This window comes from Equus caballus, chromosome 25, assembly GCF_041296265.1.
Source record: "Equus caballus isolate H_3958 breed thoroughbred chromosome 25, TB-T2T, whole genome shotgun sequence".
NCBI classification, from domain to species: Eukaryota; Metazoa; Chordata; class Mammalia; order Perissodactyla; family Equidae; genus Equus; species Equus caballus.
Window position 1 is genome coordinate 34149910 of NC_091708.1, and position 20294 is coordinate 34170203.

Genomic DNA, 20294 nt, shown 5'->3' on the forward strand with positions numbered 1-20294 from the left:
TACTCTGTACTAGGGGCTGGAGATGCAGCAGTAAACCTGGCAAAGTCCTTGTCCTCCTGTAGTTTACATTCTGGTCGGGAGGATAGGACACATAAATACATAAAATCATTCCAGATAACAAAATGCTATGAAGAAAGAAAGGGCGGTGGGATCCAATAGAGAGTGACTGGTTGAGGGTGCTGGTGGCAGGGACAACTTTAGCATGAAAGGACTCTTTAAGGAGGTAACATTTTTGCTGAGGGCTGAATGATGAGGAAGCACCAGCCTGGGGGAAGAGCTTTCCAGGCACAGTGAACAGCCAGCAAGCACAAAGGCCCTGCGTCAGAAAAGACCTTGATGCTTGTAATCTCTAACCCATGTTTCTTGAAGAGCTGGTTTTACATTAGTCCTTGCTTGTTGAAGAATTTTAAGCATAAGAACAGAATAGAACTTACAGTTTTAAATGAATAAGAATGAATGTTTATTTTTAAATTCAAAAAGGAAAGAAATGATGAGACCTTGGCATGTTTGAGAGAGAAAGGCAGTGTGTCTGAAACTCAGTGAAGGAGGGAGAAAGTGTAGGAGACGGTTGGGCTGGTGAGTGGAGGCTAATGGTTTTCCTTGCCCTGGTGAGGAGTTTGGGTTTTGTTCTAATTGTAATGGGAAGCTGCTGGAGGAATTTAAGCAGAGGAGTGACCTGATCTGATATTGACTTTTAAGGGGTCTCTCTGGCAGATGAGTAACAAATGGGGTGTGGAGGGACAGAGCAGACACGAGGAGAATAGTCAGGAGGTGCCTGCAGTAGTCTAAGTGAGACAGAAATCTTCCCAACTTCCATTGCAGGTAGAATTAGTTTCTCCTTCTGCAGTCTCATTTCTTAATTATCTTTATGTCTTTATCCCTACACAGTGCCTCACATATAGCAAGTTCCAAATAAGTGTTGGATTAGTTCAATCAGTCATTCAACAAATATTAATAAAACACTAACTACATGCCAGGCACTTTCCTTTTTTTCTTTTGCTTTTTCTCCCCCAATCACCCCAGTACCTAGTTGTATATTTTAGTTGTGGGTCCTTCTAGTTGTGGCATGTGGGATGCCGCTTCAACATGGCCTGATGAGCAGTCCCATGTCCGCGCCCAGGATCCGAACCAGTGAAACCATGGGCCACTGAGGCGGAGTGTGTGAACTTAACCACTCTGCCATGGGGCCAGCCCCCGCCAGGCACTTTCCTACTTGTTGAGATATAACTATAAACAAAGCTAACAAAAAGCCCCTGTCCTTCTGGGGCTTACCTTATAGTTGAGCAGGCACAGCAAATAGAAAAACAAATAAATACATAATGTAATGCCACGTGATGTTAAGGACTATGAAGAAAACTAAGCAGAAAGAGGGGATAGAGAGAGCTAGGGGTTTTATTGTAGACAGGAAAGTTCAGGAAGGAAGTGACATTTGAGCAAAGACCAAAGTGAAATGAATGAATGAAGCTTCCAAATAACTAAAAGGAAAGTGGAGTGTAACACTAGTCAAGAGTCTTTTTCGCACCACACATCACCATGTAATCCTTTACATATATCGCCTCATTTGTCACACAATCCCTGTCAAGTTGGGATTTTCCGAGTATAGAAATCTAGGCTCAGAGAGGTAAGTAATATCTCTGAGGTCACACAGCTTACGCTAAAGCTGGGACCTAAACCCAAGTTTAGTTGATTCCAAAGCCTCATGATGCACCCATGCTGGCAACAGTAATTAATCCCAACACTGAGAGTTAAGGAACTTTCCCAACTGAAGTTTTCCTGCCTCGTGGCCAGAAAATGGCCGTCTTATTCCATTGTGTTCTTGGTATCTATAAGTCAGAATTAACACTCTGCTTTGAAATCATATGAATTGGGAACAATATAACCTCATGTTTAAGAACCAGGTAGGCCTGGATTCAAGTCAAGTACCTGTTTGCTTGGTTAGTTTGTTGATTTGCTCAGTAGATTTTCTACAAGTGTATCATGTGCCAGGCTCTGTGCCGGGTGCTTGAGGGTGTACAGACCTGATGTTTGCCGTCGTGACTGTGGCGTAGGCTGTGCCAGGCTCGTTGTTCATAGTACCTGCAGCTGACTTGTGGAATTTGCTATTACCCACAGTTTATAGATGAAAAGATTGAAATTCAGAGAATTAAGGGGCTTGCCCAAGATCCCATGGCTGGTAGGTGGCAGTCAGGATTTGAATCCTGTTTTTCTGTTACCAGAGTACAGGCTCTTTCTCCAGTGCTCTCTGTATAGATGAGAAATTCTGGAAAGTCCTAAGTGTATTCATGGACATTAGAAGCAAGACTTGGAAGTGGAATGGATAGTAGTCAGCAGGTTTATTTTTTAGTTCTTGCTCTCCAGTCTCTGTGAAATCTTGGAAAAGCCGCTTAACCTCCCTGAGCCTTGGTTTCCTCATATACCAGATGAAGGAGTTGTTCTCAGTGGCCTGCAGGTTCTTTCTGGAGCTCAAAATTCTGTGATGCTTGAGTTTATGCCGCTAAATACTCATTGCTGACTCGGATTCTTCTTAGAGTGGCCCGATTGTGTACCATATTTTTCTTTCAAAGATCTAGTTGACATAATATGCACCTCTGCAGCCCCACAGGACTTAATGATTGCCCTTGTGCATTGTATCTAAGTTTGAAGGATCAGTGAGTTTAACTTGAACTTCCAAAGACTTGGAGATCTGTTACATTATATTTTACATTATTTTATGTTGGTTACTGGGCGTAATCCAAGAGAGAGTTGACGGACCAAAACCGTCTGCTCCTGCAAACCTCATTTTTTATATACTTTCTTCCCTTTGACAAGGTGGTAAGGTCATGAGGCCCCTTACTGAATTATACATTTGGTAGGTTTCCAGATAAAAAATGAATGATCTGTTCTATATTATGGAGGCTGTGTCGTGTGAGAGGATAAATGTTGATTCAGACGTAAAGAGGACCAAGGTTTCTATTTGATTTTGGCAGTGACTTCCGTATGACTCTGGGTACGCCACCCTAGCGACTTGCTGTCTTCTCCTTCCTTATTTGTAAGATAAGTGAAATAACATGTAATGATACATAGAGATTTGGTGGGATCAGTAGAGAAAATAGATTAATTAGTATGATTTCCGTAGAGGAAAGAAGTTATATAAATATAAGATACTAATATTTCAGTGAACTTTTAATTTTCTAGATATGTATAGTTTTACTTTAGGAGGAAGGAGTGAGGAAGGGAACTAATATGTTGAGCACCTACTATCTGCCAGGAGCTGTTAGGTGTTCGACATATGCGGGGAAAGTGGAAAAGTATAATGGTAAATTTGTGCCTTGGTGTCACAAAAGCATGAAATTGAGTTCTGGCTCTTCTGCTTTTTAGCTGTGTGACAATGGCAACTGTCTCCACCTCTCTGAATCTCAGAGAGCTCATCTATAAAATATTTACAGGACTTGCCTTTTATGATTACTGGGAGATTTCAGTGAGATACTGTACACAAAGCTTTTGATGTTTAACAAGCACACCATTAATGCTAGCAAATGTTCCTTCCTTCCTTTTCGTAAAGGTAGGAGCATCATTCCCTTTTAAGGGTGAGGAAACTGAGATTCACAGAGGTGAGGCTTTGGGTCTGGGTCACACAGCTGGGAATTGGCAGAGCTGTGAAGAGGAAAATAACACCCTAAAGCTTGTGTTAGGAGTTTGGGAGGTAGGCAGGAATCAGAAGCATAAGTTCCTAGGATGAGTTTCTGATTATAAAATTTTAAATTTAGTTCTAGGAAAATTTCCCTTTCCTGATTGATCATGATTCTTCCTTTGCCTGGTGATAGTCTGCAGGTTTGCTTTTTTGCCTTAACCCTGGATGCCCAGAGCTAAATTTTATTTGCAATTGCAGCAGATCTCAGCTCGGACCCTACCCTCTTTGCACTCCTCTGATTCTTAGATTCTTATTTAAATGAGTCTACTGAGGATATGACGTTTACTATAATCTGCCTCTGATCCTTTTGGGAAGTAGGTGGAACGTGAATCCTAGATAACTCTGAGTTTTGTTTGTCCCCACTGACAATGTGCATAGCTTTTGTTTTCTTCTCTGGCCAGTATTCTTTCATTTAGAGAAGTCAGTCAACTGGATGGATTCTTTGAACATTCCTGTTAATCAAGATTCACTGAAATAGTTCCTTGTACTTTTCTTTCCTCTTTATGTAATCAAATTTGAGTACTGTGAAGCACCTACACTGCAGGTGTAGAGCCTGGAGGGGCCATGCTGAATGCTTATAGTTTCTCCCTGAGTTCTCGCAGCACTACCAGGAGGTCAGGAGACTCTTCTACTCGATGACTGACGAGGGACCTGCAGCTCACAGCAGTCAATGCCCAAAGCCATACAGCTACCAAGAGACAGAAGCAGGATTAGAACTCAGGTCTTTTTTACTTCCTTTTCCCCTGTTCTTCTCCAATGGCAGGTCTCTCTGGAATATCAGTCTTTCACTTCGTAATCAGGGATGCTGAAAAGTTTTGAGCCGGAGTTCATTTTGATTGGCCAGATTTTTGCCCACACCCCATTCACATCTTCATTATGCCCCCAGATAAACAAACACTCCCTTATTCATTGTTTTATCAAACGTCAATGAGAAAACCACTCAAAGCAGAACGAGGCTGCTTTGGTTTGAGAGCACTGAGTTCATGTCTGACTTTAAATAAATGTGTAAGGAATCATGAATTCACTGAAGAAACAGAAGTACATGTGATTGACTCATTCCCCACTGAGGTTGCATTCTTCCTTGCTTGTCTGCCTTTTTCATTATTTTTCATCAATGTCTGCATTGGGTTTATTTTAAGTAGCATTAAAAAATTAAAACACCTCTGTCCTGGTCTCCCTCGGGAACCACTTTTAGCACCTTGATTTTCTGGATTTTTTTCTATGCAAATTCAAACACATGTCTATATCTCTTCCACTTTTCCTGTAATGATACGGGATTATATTATACATACTGTAATGCACTTTTTTAAAACATTGTATCATTACTCTCTCTGATGAGAATTCTTCCGTACTCCTTTTACAGGATGCATAGTGTTTGCATTTGATGTATAGCATTAACTAGTTCCCAATTGTTGAATATCTTGGTCCTTAAGAATTTTCTCTTTTACTAAAGTGTTATAATGGTCCTCTAAGGCTTTGCTTCCTGTTCTTCTGTTGGGAGTGGGAAGTGGTAGAGGGGTGATTATAATTGGGAAGAAGTGAGCGGAATGTGGGGGGCCTTGGTGTAGCTGTTGCTGCTTGATTATCTCAGTGTTTGTTTACAACAGCACACTGCATATTGCTGAGCTTCTTAGAGACGTGGACATTTCAGGGCCGGACAGCCATCTGCTGCACTCCTGAGTGACCCCTCCAGTGGTCCTCAGACCCAAACTTGATATCACTCTCTTCGGAAACCCCGCTGGTATTTGAATGGCTTTCTTAGCTCACTGTGGCAATGTAATATTAAGCAAAGTGACTGTTTACTAAGTGTAAACTATTTTCTAGGCTCTATGCTGTATTATTTAACTTATTGTATTCTCTTATTCCCTGTTTTTTGTAAATGAACTAAGTAAGCCTAAGAGAGGTTAAATACGTTGCTCGAGTTCATTTAGCTAGTAAAGATAGAGTTGCGCAGGATTTAAATGTGGGTGTGCTTGACTTCAAAGTCTGTTCCTACATCTGTGGACTTCTAAGAGCACTTTTTGTTTTTGTAATAAGGGGCAGCAATTGGTATTTTTAAAAATTTAATTATATGTCAATCCAAACCATGTGGAACATAATTTCCAAAGCTCAAATCAGGATGCATAAGCTGAAAGTGAATTTGTGTGCCACTTTTTGGTGTGAGAGGCAGTCTAGACTATAAGGTATTTGTTTTGGTTTTTTTTTTTTAAATCACCTTTATTATTAAGGTGTAACTTACATACAAAAAATAAACCCATTTCAAGTGTACATGATGATGAGTTTTGACAAATATATGTGTCCCTGTAACCACTACCTCAATCAAGATATAGAACAATTCAGTCACCCTAAAAGTTCCCCTGTGTCAGTCTCCTCTCCTCCTCTGGCCCCAGCCAACCACTGAACTGCTTTTATGAGGATATAAAATTTTTATGTTGAAATGTGAAACTTCTAAGACATTCATAAATTTATTCAACAGATATTTATTGAGCACCTACTGTTTGTCAGGCATGGTTCCAGACATGGAGCATACAGCAGTGAATAAGCCAGACAAAGCTTCCACCCTTATGGACCTTCTACTGGGGAGATGGACAGTAACACACACATACAGTGTGTTTGTCAGATAGTCATATTTTTCTCTCTTTGGAGAAAAATAAGCCAGTGAAAAGAAATAAAGGATTGTGGATGGGGATAGTAGGGGTGGTGCAATTTTAGGCAGAGCGTTCACAGAAGGCTTCAGGGGGAAGGTGATATTTGAGCAGACAGCTGAGGATGTGAGAGAGTGAACTATGCCTATTTCTAGCACTGAGGCAGAGGAAACAGTAAGCACAAAGGCCTAGAGCTGGGCATCTGCCTGGGGTGTTCAAGGGATAGCAAGAGTGCTCCTGTGGCTGTAGCAGAGCAAGGGAGGGGCAAGAAATAGGATTTAAAGTCAGAGTGAAATGGGGAGGCCAAGATCTTGTAAGGTCTTTGTATTAGGGTTCTCCAGAGCAATAGGACCAATAGGATATAAATGCGTATGTATATCTATATATAAAGAGATTTGTTATAAGGAATTTCTTATGTGATTATGAAGGCCGACAAGTCTCAAGACCTGCAGTCCAAAAACTGGAGACCCAAGAGAGCTGATGGTGTAGTTCAAGTCCAAAGGCCAGGAGGCTTGAGACTCAGGCAGAGCCAGTGTTTCAGTTTGAGTGTGAAGGCAGGATAAAACCAGCATCCCAGTTTGAAGGCAGTCAGGCAGGAGGAATTCCTGCTTATTCAGGGGAGAGTCAGCCTTTTGTTCTATTCAGGCCGTCAACTGATTGACTGAGGCCCACCCACATTAAGGGAGGTCAGTCTGCTTTACTCAGTCTATTGCTTTAAATGTTAAACTCATCCAAAAAGAACTCTCATAGAAACACCTAGAATACTGTTTGACCAAATGTCTGGGCACCGTATGGCCCAGTCAAGTTGACACGTAAAATTAACCATCATAGTCTTAAAGACCATTATAAGGATTTTGATTTCTACTTGAAATGAAAGAGGAAATCACTGGAGGGTTTTGAGCTAGGGAGTGACGTGATCGGACTTAGATTTTGAAAGGATCATTTTGGCTGCTTTTTTGAGAATTATACTGTAGGAAGGTGAGGGTGAAAGCAGGGGACCAGTTAAGAGCTATTGCAGTAATCCATGATGGTGGCCTGGGCTAGTGTGGTGATGGTGGAGTTGGTAAAAGAAGTCAGATTCTGGATACATTTTAAAGGTAAAGCTGTCAGGATTTGCTGACGGATTAGTTGTGGATTGGACTCAAAGATGACTCCAGGATTTTTGGCCTGAGCAACTGGAAGGATGGAGTTGCCATTTACTGAGATAGGGCAGACTGTGGGAGGACAGATTGGGCGTGAGGGAAGAGCAGGTTTTGTCCATATTTATTTGAGATACTACTGGACATCCAAGTGGAGAGGTCAAAGAGGCTGTTAGATATGTAAGTTTAGAGTTCAGAGGACAGGTATGGGCTAGAGAGAGAAATCTGGGAGACGTGGGCATGTAGAAGAGGGCTTGGAATTCGATGAGATTATTTTAGAGGGTAAATGTAGATAATGAAGGGGGGGGGGTTTGAGAACTGAGCCCTGGACACTTTACTTCAAGGTTTATGGGTCAGGGCGATGAGGAGGAACCAGCAAATGAAACTAAGTGGCTGGAGAACTAGGAGAGTGTGGGGTCCTAGAAACCGAGGGAAGTGTTTCAAAGAGGAGGGAGCCATCAGCTGTACTGAGGGGTGGAACTCATATTGTTGATGAGTCAAGGAAGAGAACATCTGAGAATTGATCATTGGATTTAGCAACCTAATTTATTTATCACTTAATCACTGGGTGTGAGGAAGCACAAGGGCTTTGGGGTTAGACAGACCCCGGTTCGAATCCCTGTTCTGTCATTCTCTGGGTATGTCAGCTTGGGTCCTCTGAGAAGCAGATGCCGGGACAGAATTAGATGTGCAAGAGATTTATTGGAGGAAAGGCCTGTGAAAGAAACAGGGTGCAGGTCTGCCGCTGGTGAGGAGAGGAAAAGAGGAGGATTGGGTAGAAGGAGACTCACCTTGCAGGGCACCTCTGAGAACATCAGCCAGGCTTTTCCTGAGCCAAGGTTGCCCGCTTAAGGAGTCTCTGCTGTGTATGGTATTGGCTGGGCGCAGCCTGGGGAATGTGCCCTCTGCAGTGACCTTGGGCAGGTTGCTTAATTTTTTGAAGCTTCAGCCTCCTTATCTGTACAATGGGAATAAATTCTATGGTTTTGAGGAATAATAGGATATTATATGTGATGTTCCTAGTGTGAGGCCTGGCGTGTTACAGATGCTTAATAAATTTTAATTCCTTTTTCTTATAGCATTTATTATCTAATTCTCCTGGTTAAGGAGTTCTTGGAAACATTCTTTTTCTGATTATTTGGGAGTAAAACCAATGATATTTTATTTCTGTTTGCTGATTTCTCTTTTAGTCCTTAACGGTCTCTTTCCCTCTCTTCCTCACTAGCCCCCTCCCCCAACCCCACGTTCATTTTTTCCCTATCTTTTCCTCCATTTTTAGGGGTGGGAGGAGTTGAGTCATTATGTTGTAATTATCTTGGAATTTAAGTTGCTCAGGAACACTGTAGTTTGATTGTTAATGAGCACTTGGTTTGTTCTCTGAATATGAATTATGATGAACAAGACCTCCTGGAAGGTATATCCCAAATAAGAAAATCTGATGACAAGTCCTGCCTGTGGGGTGAGGTTTGCTTTGTGTTTCTGGAAAGGCTGAGGGACCTTGGCTCTTCTACACACCCTCAGCCCACTGAACTGCTCCCCAAGGCCTCGCAATAGTTGGATAATTACCATCATTAGCTCCCACTTTTCCTCTGGGCGTTGTCAGGGATGATAGACCTTATGCCTAGACGAGGCTCCTTCCCTCACACTTGGTTCCAAGGGGACAGCATGGAGGAGAATTCAACTTAGGATCAGACCAGGAAGTTTCACCAGATAACAGTAAAAACCCTAAGTTATACTTCTCCTACCCTGAATTATCTTCTCAAGTGTTTTTTTCCCACCATACCCTGATGTACAGTTTCTCATGGACGATGACCAGGTTTTCCCAGGGAGGGTGAACTGGCTAAGGCAGGCTGAGTTAAACAGGGAGGGTAGTGCTGTGCAGCCAGGGAGAGCCAGAATTGATAGTTGGAGGAGGCAAGGTTACAGTCAGAGAAACTCCCAGAGGAAAACCAGTAAAAAGAGCTGTGTGACCTTAGGCTGGTTATTTCATCTCTGAGTCTCAGTTTCCTCATCTGTAAAATGGGATAATAGCAATATGTACTTTTGTGAAGAGTTATTGGGAGAAACTCCTCTGAAGGATAAGGGGAGAGGAAGAGGAGCAGACAGGGAGATCCTTTAGACCATGACGCAGGTCTCACACCATGAAGAGAGGAGAGAAATTCAATAAGTGAGACATAATGTTATTTTAAAATTGCCATTATCAGGTTGGCTGTTGTTACTGAGCATTTCTATGACTTTTTCTGAGTGGTGCTTGTTAACTGTTGGGGGACAGTTACTGCTGGTCCACAGGTGAGGAAACAGAGGCCTGTCAGTGCGCCTCCTTCCAGGCCACAAGTGCTGTTCCGTGATGAAAGCCAGGTAGGCATAGGACGTTTCGTGATAGCTTTATTGAGATATAATTCACCCATTTAAAGTGTACAATTCAGTGCTTTTTAGTCTATTCAGAGAGTTGTGCAACTATCACCACAATCGATTTGAGGACATTTTTCGTCACTCCACAAAGAAACTGTGTACCCACTAGCAGTCACTTCCTGCTTTACCCTCGACAACCTTCAACCCAGGGATTGCTCTAGGCAACCACTAATCTAATTTCTGTCTCTAGAGATTTCCCTATTTTGAACATTTCATATAAATGGAATCACACAACATGTGGTCTTTTGTGACTGGCTTCTTTCACTTACCGTAATGTTTTCAGGGTTCATCCATGTTGTAGCATGTATCAATACTTCCTTCATTTTTATGGCCAAATGATATTCCATTGTGTGGATATACCACCTTTTATCCATTCATAAGTTGGTGAACATTTTGATTGGTTTTGCTTTTTGGCTATTATGGATAATGCTACTATGAACATAATTGCACAAGTTTTTGTGTAAACGTGTTTTATTGAGTATATATATATATATTATATATATATGAGTGGAATTGCTGTGCATATGATAACTCTGTGTAACTTTTTGAGGATCTGCCCAACTTTTCCACAGGGACTGCACATTTTATAAGGGCTCCATTTTCTTTTTAATCTTTTTTTAAAAAAATGTATTTTATTTTATTCTTATTTTTTCGAGGAAGATTAGCCCTGAGCTAACATCTGCTGCCAATCCTCCTCTTTTTGCTGAGGAAGACTGGCCCTCAGCTAACATCCGTGCCCATCTTCCTCTACTTTATATGTGGGATGCCTGCCACAGCATGGCTTGCCAAGCAGTGCCATGTCTACACCCGGGATCCCAACCAGCGAACCCTGGGCTGCCAAAGCAGAACATGCGCACTTAACCGCTGTGCCACCAGGCCAGCCCCAAGGGTTCCATTTTCTCTATCTCCTTGCCAAGACTTGTTGTTTTAGTTTTTATTATTATTACCACCGTCCTAGTGGGTATGAAGTGATACCTCATTATAGCTCTGATTTGCATTTCCCAGATGACTAATGATGTTGAGCATCTTTTGTGTATTGTTTGCCATTTGTGTATCTTTAGAAAAATTTCTATTCAAGTCCTTCCCCATTTTTTAATTGAGTTGTTTGTCCTTTTGTTGAGTTGTAAGACTTTGTTATATATTCTGGATACTAGATTCTTATCAGGTATATGATTTTCATCTCTCTCTTTTTTTAATTGTAAAGATAACAACACATTTATTGCAGAAATTAAAATTCTACAAAAGATAAAAGGTTCTTTTACAGTTCCCCAAGTGTTCTTCCCAGAAGTAACTGTTGGTAAGATTAGTATATATCCTTCCAGATTGTAAAAGATGCATATACAAACCTATATGTGTATATATATATATATATATATATATATATATATACACACATACCTATATGTATATATATACACACACACACATATTTAATTTACGTAAATGGGAGTAAATATCTGCAGTACTACGGCTTCCTTTTGCTTAACAACGACTTGTGTACATCTTTTCAGGGTGATCTCATTGTTTTTGTGGCTGCAGAGAAATACCCTTTTGAGATGGGTATAATACACATGAGGAAATGGGGGATCGGAAAGTTTAAGTAATTGGCTCGAGGTCATGGATTAGTAAGTGGAGGAGTCATTATTCAGGTCGAATCTGTCTGCTTCCAAAGCCCGTGTTCTTGCCACACTATCACATTCCTCTAAGGGCTGCTGACCTGGAACCCACCTCCTTCTAGCTCTGTGGCCTCCTTGTCTAGCTGCCGTATCGCCTTGGGGTTCTTGTACCAGGGGTGATGTGTATAATGTACACATTCAATGAAATATTGGTAATACCCTTTTCTTACACAACCCACATGTGTACAGACCTTTAGCAGTCTTGAAAGGAAAAAAAAATCAGAGGAGAATGCCTAATGACCTCATTTGGGCCAGGGCAGCCACGAACTGCGTTTGAGCAACTGCAGCTGCTTTTCCAGCCCTTTCGTTCCCACCGCCTGCTTGCCATCGCTGCTTTCGCAGGGCCATTCATTCTGCTGGATGAGTTCCAGGACATTGTTCTTTCTGCCTTCCAGGCCTGGGCGAAGCTCCTTGTAGTCTTAGGATGCCTGCCTTCACCTCTTCAGTGTTGCTTCCCACTCGGCCTGTAGCTTTTTAGGAGTGCCTCCTGCTATTTCCAGACCCAAGTGTTTGGAATGGGGGCTGCCTCCCAGCATGTACTTTTTGGTTGAAACACATAAGTAAGAGCAATGAGGAATCAAGAGTGGAGTGTGGGCTAAGGAGAAAGTTGCCACCAACGCCTGTGCAAAAGCTGCACCCAAAAGGACAGGCTCCTCCTCTCCCTGTCCCTGCTCTATTCTCCGCTCTTTGTGCCCTGCACCTATTCACAGAACCTGGCAATTGACTGCTGTGGTTCAAATCACCATTCCATTGCAGTCCTCGGTAGATTCCCTATCTCCTTTCTCCCCACTGTGCTTGGACTTGTAGGGGAATTGGAGGAGCAGACTGTATATCTGAGCAGGCCCTAGTGGAAGAGCTGTGCTATTCTGATCACTGCCATGAGTAAGAATAGCTCCCTAGAGTTGTCTAGCACCAGCAAAGCAGGTCTGGAATTCACGGGTCAGGCTGCACTGGGCCCAAATCTGAGGTCTATCAGGAACTTGTTGGGTGGTCTTGGACAGGTTACTTGGTCTGTCTGAGCCTCCCTTTTCTAATCTGTAAAATCCAGGTAATAATACCACTAGTGTCACAGGAGTGTTCTGAAGATTCCCTGAAGTAATGCATAGAGAGTGCATCAGCTCAGAGCCTGGCACATGGAAAGAGCTTTGTAAATGCTAGTTATCATTATTGTTACTGAAGAGGAGCAGATGACGTTGGGGTCAGATATGTAGGCAAATATACATGGGCCCTTACTGTGATAATAATGAGGTCCCTCCTTATCTCCCTACCTTGCTTTATTTTCTTCATAGCACTTATGTATCATTTAAATACTTATTTCTTTACTCTCTCCTTTGCTAGAATGTGGATTGGAGGAGCTGTGTCAGTTTCGTTCATTGCTGTATCCCTAGCCCCTGGAACAGGGCCCAGCATGTAGTGGGTGTGCAATAAAGTGCTCAGTGTTTGTGAAATAAGGAATGTGAGTGCCCACTATGTGCCTACTGCTGTTCCAGGTGCTGTTTGTATATTAACTGATACATTCATAACAATCTTTTGAAGTAGGTATGTTATTACTCCTCTTTTGCAGATGAAGAAACCGAGTCACAGGGGAATGGGGTTCTTTGTGCCCAATGTCACATGGTTAATCAGTGGAGAAACAGGCAGTCTTTCTTGGAGCCTGGGCTTGTAGCCACAATGCCATGCCCTCTCTCAGTAGGAGACATCGCCATTGTTTTTATTACTGATATCATTGGCAGTTTTTAAAATAGTACCTACATATGCAAGGTTCTTTAACCAGCATTTCTCATTTGCTCCTAACAATAAGTGTGGAAGAAAGATAACATTTTTATTAGCCCCCTTCATTTGACAGTTGAGGAAATAATAACAGATAATATTTATTGAGCACATCACCACGCGCCAGCACATTTATTAACTATTTTAATCCTCACAACAATTCCATTAAGTTAATGCTATTATACCCATTTGACAGATGGGAAAACTGAGGTAAAGAGGTAACATTTCTTGCCCAGGTCCATACAGCTAAGAAATGATAGATATGGGCCTCAAACTCCAGCAGTGTGGCTTCAAAGACTGTTCTCCTAAATGCTTCACTAGACATCCTTATTTGTGATTCAGAGAGGAAAAATTAATTGTCCACAGTTACCCAGCTTATAAGTGGCAGATCTGGGATTGGAAAGCAGGTCTGCCTTGACCACCACACTTTTGCTCTTTCTCTTGTGCATTAGAGTTGAGGTGAGAGTTTTCTCCAGTTTATCCTTGGGCTAGGGTTTCCATCCTTCTTGGATGATAGGGAAGGAGAAGACCAGTGGCTTAATCAAGGTCATTTAACTGAGAATGTGGAGCTGTGGTCCCTGACCTCAGCCTCCTTTCTCTTTCCATCATGCTGGGCTGTATTTCAGGATGGTGTGACTGGGTTAGCCAGACCTCAGTCACAGGACAGTCCTTTGAAAGCAGATGGCCAGGTGTGTCCCCAGCGAGAACTGACGTTTCTGCTGCTGGTAGAAGTCCTTCCAAAGCACGTGTATGAATTCCTTTGGGCTAAAAGGATACCTCATATCTTTATGAGACGTTAATGTATGTAAGACAGGTGGGTGAGCTGGGGTGAGGGGGTGGTAAGGAAAAGAGGGAGGGGGAAATTGTGTACCTAGAAGCGTAGGAAGTCTGGCTGGGCTATATAAACAATAACATTTCCTTCAGGGCCAGAGGCCTCAAGGCGTTGGGCAGCGCCCACCAGCAAACAATAAAGCAGGGCATGTGTCTGCTGCTGATTGCAGGCGATGCTCCTGTTGAAGGGAAGTCTCCCAGAAGCCCGGCAAGGAGGTGGCTGTCTCCCTCAGTGGAGCTGTCAGAGGTGTGTTTTGATGGGCCATTCCCTGGAAGTGCAGCTTCCTTCTTCCTCAGCCCGTCTTGCCCAGCTACGAGAACAGGACTCCTGCCTCCTACTGCCCCCACTGCCTGCTGCTCCCCTCTGTTCCTGCTCTTTCCCTCCCTGCTCACCATCCACTCAGTAGCCCAAGCTCCAAGTGACTAAATTCTTTGTGTCTGTTTTCTCCCTCGCCACTCACATCCTAAGAATAAGAATGCAGCCCCCCTGTATTTAGCATCCAAAGTGCATATAACTGGCAGTGTGCCAAGCACTTGCCACCATCTTTTCACTTAATCCTTGCTTCTGCCCTGTTAGTATCATTCTTACTCCCATTTTGTATGTGAGGAAACTGAGTCTGGAGAAGTTGAAGAGCATGTTCACAGTTCTGAAGCTAACAAGTAGCAGAGCTGGGATTCCAGCTCAGATCTTCTTGGCTTTAAAGCATGTCCTTTCACCTTTTAAAGTCCCCTCTAAGTGACCAAAAGTTCTTTTGAAGTCGAGTGTCTGATATATTGTAATTGGCTTTTATTGTAATTGCCTGAGCTGAGCAGAGCTTCCTCTCATATACACCTGGTGAATGGCTTTGTACATGTGTCCCATTGTCACTGAAACAATAGGAAGTATCATTTCAGTCAGTGGGATTCTCTGCTGTGTGAGTTACCAGCGGGGCATGCCCTCTGCTTATTGTTCATGGGAATGTGCTCAAGGAATTTTGCAGGAAGGCCCCCATTCAGGATGTTACTGGAAGACCTGCCTGGTAGAGTTTGTACAAACAACGTGTGACCCTGCCAGCTCAGCCAAAATCTCTGTCTTATGCTGAGAGGTTCTCAGACCCTAGCGGAAAAGGCTGCTGTCTTCATCACCCAGCCAAGAAGCTACTATAGAGTATGTCCTGAGCGCCTCATCTGCCTGCCTGCAGGCTCCTGGGCAGACTTTCGCCATGCGCTTAGATCTGGTTTGTATATTGCTGTCTACACAAAATATAAATCTGATCATGTTTCCTTGGCCTCACTCAAACATCTATGGTATTCCATATTGTTCCTAGGAACAATCTACTAGGACTCCTTTTTTTTTTAACTTTTTTTATTATGGTAGGGTATGCATTAAAAAGTTACCATTTTAGTCATTTTGAAATGACAGTTCAATGGTATTAAGTACATTCACATTGTTGTGCAGCCAATCTCCAGAACTCTTCAGTTTGCAAAACCAAAACTCTACCCATTAGACAATAACTCCTTGTTCCCTGATCTCCCAGGTGCCTGGTAATCGCTATTCTAATTTCTGTCTCTATGAACTTGACTACTCTAATACCTCATATAAGTGGAATCATGCAGTATTTGTCCTTTTGAGTCTAGCTTATTTCACTTAGCATAATGATTTCAAGGTTCATCATGTTGTAGCGTGTGTCAGAATTTCATTCCTTTGTAAAGCTTGTGTGTCCATTCGTCCGTCGATGGATCTCCTGAGACTCAGTGTGACATTAAAGGGCCTGCTCTTGCCAGCCTCTCCAGCCTCCTCGTTTGGGAGACTCTTTCTCCTCTGCTTTCTGTATTCCAGCCACAGTGCCTTTTTCCAGTCCCTCAAGAACAATACCCTCCTTCTTTCCTGCAAAAGTATCTTCAGTTTACACAGGCAGTCCCCTCTGTGGGAACGCTCTTCCCCTAGCCTCTCACTCTTATTCATCCTAACCCAAATATCACTTAGCTTAAATATCTCCACGTTTAGTTTCTATCCCTCAGGAGAGCTTGGTCAGACTCCCTGCCCCTGCTAATTATTTTCATAGGACTCTTTATGTCTTTATTGTGCTTATTATGACTGTAACTTATGATTAATTGTGTGTGTGTTTGCTTAATGACTGCCTTCCTTGCCAGACTGTAAACTCCTGTGTGTTCAATACTATAGCCCTCGTGTCTGGCATAGTGGCTGGCACATAGTAGGTGCCCAGTAAATAGCTGTAGAATGAAACTACAGACTAAATGAGTGAATGAAGACTGAAAAGAGAAGATTTCAGGGCTGTGTGCTGAGACCATTTGCATTTTGAAATGTACGTGAGATTTTATATTACTAGTCAGGTCTCAGGAAGTCATCTTGCTGAAGCATAGATTGTTTGCCCTGACCTTTCTATGTTGATAAAAACTTTCACGAATAAACTCTTCATTATCTGAAGATCCTTCAGTGTCGCCAAAACGTTAACAACAACAGCAACAAAGGCAGCTTATGTTTTCCGAATGTTCTTTCTTTACCAGGCTCTGTACTGTGTACTCTCTATGTATTATCTCATCTAATCCTCACAAGAACTCTGAAAGGTTAATGCTGGTTTTTGTTTGTTTGTTTCAATTTCTATATCCAGATGAGGAGACCAAGGCTCAGAGAGTTTAAATAACTTGCTTAAGGTCACTCAGCCAGTAAGTAGAAGTGGAGGGGAGTCAGAGTGGAGCTAAGCTTCGTAGACCTGGGATAGAGTGCTCCCCCTCCCCATTAACTGGAATAGCTCTCTTTTTGTCTGTTTTACAAATGGGGCCTCTCTCTTGGTTTTCTTTGAAGCCAGAGTTTTGTGGCCAGAGAAGAATTTGAAAACTCCAGGCCTGCAGAACAAATTTGACCCTGATGGACCCTTTTCAGCCTCATGCCCTCCTGCAATTATATCTCCTGCCGGGCTTCTGTCTGGAATGCCTTTTCCTTTCTTCTGCAGCTGACAAGTTACTATGCATCTCTAAGGCATTTTCCAAATCTCAAGGCAGAGTGAGTTGTGCTTTCTGCATGCTCCTCCCACAGAAGGTCCATCCCTCTGTCCTAGTAGCAGTCATACTCTTTCTAAGTAATGGTTGACAAGTTTGTTTCCACCACTGCACTGAGCCTCTGGAGAAGCTGGACCAGGCCTGCTTCCTCTCTGGAGCTCCTCAGCCTGGCCCAGGATCTGGCCTGGAATACAGGGGCTCAGCCAGTGCTTGATGCATGAATGCACACCAAGTGCAGTGTGGGTGCTCAGACCATCCAGCTGAGTCCAGAAGCCTAGAATACAAACTAGTGTGTCCTTGTAGAACTCCATGAATGTGAGATGGAGATGATCAGATGTATTAATCACTGGTTTGGAAAGGAATTAAAATATTTCCATAATATAGTGTGTTTCTTTTCCGAAACAGATGTGCCCTTGTTGTTTCATGAGGAAGTAATTAAGTATGTTTGATTAAAACATTCATAAACACTATCATTTATTTAAGGCTACTATATGCTGCTATCTTTATGGGTACTTTATATATGCCGTGGCTGCTTCTCCTAATCATCCTGTAAGGTGTTTTTATTATCTTCATTTTAGAGATGAGGAAACTGAGGCTCAGAGAGATTAAGTAGCTTGCCCAAGGATAGTCAGCTTCTGAGTGATAGATATGGGAATGAAATAGGCTCTGGCTGACTTAAAAACCAGTGCCTCTCCATCACCCTAACTGCTTCTGAACTTATATTTTAGATACTTTCCAGCTCAACACCCTGAACCAGCATGCATATGCCCTTCTTCCCCTCAGCCCTTCCTGTGCTTGGCATCTCTCCCCCCCACCCTCCTTCCTCGCCTCACTGCACCCCCCGCTCCATTTCCTTAAAGTATCTTTTTGATTATTGTCTCTGTATTTGCATCCTGAAACAGAAATATTTTTGTCAGTGTCAATAATTGGATACTGTTATGTATGGAAACTATCTGGTGTTAATAGTATAGTAATGTCACATTTACTTTAATAAACATAAAATAATACATTTTATTAAGGCAAATCATATGTTATGATTTTGCTTTCTTTATAAGCCTTTTACTCTTAAGATTTTTTTGGGTCTCAATTTATATTTTTTAAAGTGTGTGGGTTTTTTCTTCATGTAAAGTATAAATAAAACAATGTAGTGAAAAGAGAGTTGGTTAGATTTTTTTTATTAAAGATTGTCTAAACAGTGGGATACCTATTTCAAATTATATATGAAACATAAGATTGAAATACTTCTTATTAGAGAAGTTTAAGAGGTTTCTTACAGATTTAGATTCATTTCTTTTCTTCCCCTCCTAGTATTTCAGCAGGATTAAGTTTTCTGAATCAGTGGATCAAGTTTTAATTTTCCTGTTCCTTCCTTATACTGACATATGCTTTGGCAGAACAAAAAAGAGACCTAAACATGTCAGCATGATTTTTGTTCAATGAATTAAAAACCATAAAAGTAACAAGATCTGATCCAAATCCCTAAACTCCTGACATGGTGGTTTTGTCCTTTTCAGTCCCAAGATTCATGTTACCGACTTTGAAAAGCTTTCTGCCTGGAAGCAGAAGTAATGGCAGCAGCGCATAATTTATTTGAAATAGATTACTAGGGGCAGGCAGCATGGAGTAGTGGAAAGAATACAGGCCAGAAAGATCTGGATTTGAATCCCACTTCTGTCGCTCAAGCCCATGAGCAAGTTACTTAACATCTGTGCACATCCATTTCCTCATGGGAAAATGGGAGTATTAGAATCTAGTTTGAGAGTTGTGGTGCGGTTCAGTGAGGTGATATACTTAAAGTACTCACCTGGCATAAGGCTTAATAATGGTAGTAATCAGGATCATTTTTATCTTGAGAATACCTTCAAATAGCTGAATCTAGAATTTATGTATAACATTGCTGTCTACTTTGTCTTCAGAGCTTATCCTTTCTCAAAATTCTTTAATTTTTTTCTGATCCTTTCAGGGGAAAAATATCAGGTAGACGCCACTAAATCTTCAACACCCCCTTCAGAATGTGTACCCAGAATTTGGGATTCTCCTTATTAAGCAAGAACCACATTGAGTTGAGGGTCATGAACCATAAGCCAGTGATGTCCATTTTAGGACCCCAGGGGCAGAGCAGTTTTGTCGTACTAAGACCATTGGCTTTTGAGACAGACCAGCCTGGGTTTGACTTTGTGTAAGATATCAAACTTCTTTGTGCCTCATTTTCGTCATCTGTAAAAGGGGTTCATGATCTTCCAGAACTCTCTGTGATTTGGCTTTCCAGCCTCTTTTCTTGTTACTCCCTTGTTTGTTAGCTGTGCTCCAATCAGTTCCTCGGATGAGACATGATCTCTTTTCAGCTTAAAGCCTTTGTACTCTTTCTTCTTCCTGGAAATCTGCCCCCCAGTATTGGCAAATTGCACTCATTCTTCAGATCCTTGTGTGGTGTATTAGTCAGGCTAGAACGGGCTGTGCTGTAGTAACCAGCAACCCCCAAATCTCCATGGCTTAAACAACAGAATTTATTTTTCACTCATGCTGCGTGACGGGTGCTGTTTATCATGGTCACTCTGGAACCCAAGTGGACGGAAGCTCCAGCTCAGCTAGTACTGCGGCCAACAGAAACAAATGTAGTGGAGCACATATTGGCTTTTAAAGCTTCTGCCCTGAGGGGCCACCCATTATTTCTGATTACATTTCATTGACCAAAGCAAGTTGTATAGCCACAGCAAACTTCAGAGGGGACGGGGAAAGGCATTCCTAGTGGAAGGAGTAAGAGCCAGAATACTAGTGAACAGACCTAGTGACCACCACATTTAGGTATGATTTCTTCAGGAAAGTCTTCCCTTGCTGTCCCCTCCCAAACTGGGACAGCTCTTGCTAGTTAGCTGAGCTGCTTGTGTGCTCCAATGGCACCTTGTACTTCCCCACTTCCCTTACCACAGCACCTCTCATGCTCTGTTGTAAATGTGTCTTTACTCGTCTGTCTCCCTAAGAGCAGGACAAAGGTCTGTCATGTTCACTGTAAATACCCTCAGTGCCCAACACTGGTTTTGAGAGGACTCAATGTGTACATAGTGAAGAAATGAAGGCAAGACAAATATGCTGGGTTGTTGTGATGATTAAATGTAAAATAGGAGTAATAATAACTGCCTCACACAGTTGT

At 42.3% G+C, this 20294-nt stretch overlaps 1 protein-coding gene across 14 annotated transcripts in view; it reads left to right on the forward strand.

The window, feature by feature from the left end:
• Nucleotides 1-20294, forward strand: part of MRRF (mitochondrial ribosome recycling factor) — a 55274-nt gene that overhangs the window by 24877 nt on the left and 10103 nt on the right. The window lies entirely within an intron of this gene.